Source organism: Oryzias melastigma, unplaced genomic scaffold, assembly GCF_002922805.2.
Source record: "Oryzias melastigma strain HK-1 unplaced genomic scaffold, ASM292280v2 sc02002, whole genome shotgun sequence".
In the NCBI taxonomy this organism is placed as follows: domain Eukaryota; kingdom Metazoa; phylum Chordata; class Actinopteri; order Beloniformes; family Adrianichthyidae; genus Oryzias; species Oryzias melastigma.
The window spans coordinates 1-522 of NW_023418580.1; the positions used below are offsets into that span (position 1 = coordinate 1).

Below are 522 nucleotides of genomic sequence, written 5' to 3' on the forward strand. Positions count from 1 at the left end.
AGACAAAAAAGCAAATTAGAAGTTAATTTAATAATTCTTTCACAGTTCATGCTGTACCTGCATGGGCTGGGACTGGGCTGATGGGCAGGAATGCTGGGCAGGTTGATGAGGTCCGGGGGGAAGAGGTGAGAGTGCAGTGAGGTCCAGGAATCCCACAAAGAAGGCTCAACCTGCTCACCTGAAAACACCATATTTACTTCTAATGTTCTCTGTCCAAATAATTAAAATATTTTTCTGTTGTTCCAAATAAAAATAAAAATAATTTAAATATACCTCCAATGTTCTCATTCTCATCACTGCCCCAGGAGTCTAAGTCAAACCTTTGTGCAGGAGAACAAAAACAAAGTTGGTTATGAGGAAAAAGAAGAAAAGAAAGAGCTTTAAAAAGGATAAACTCACTCTGTGTTCACCCTTCGGTTAATGGAGTTCACACACGGAGGAAATGCGAACGTTGACAGACGATTTATTTCCTTTTCATCATCTCTCATCTGATGGCACACATGTAAGCAAAGGTTAGGAGTC

General features: G+C 40.0%; 1 long non-coding RNA gene across 1 annotated transcript; it reads right to left on the reverse strand.

Moving 5' to 3' along the window:
* Positions 1-9: 9 nt before the first annotated feature.
* LOC112141971 lies at positions 10-491 on the reverse strand. Its single transcript, XR_002918501.2, has 3 exons — positions 400-491; positions 274-320; positions 10-178 (listed from the first exon to the last, which is right to left on the reverse strand). It is a non-coding gene; the product is annotated as an uncharacterized LOC112141971 (long non-coding RNA).
* Positions 492-522: the final 31 nt, after the last annotated feature.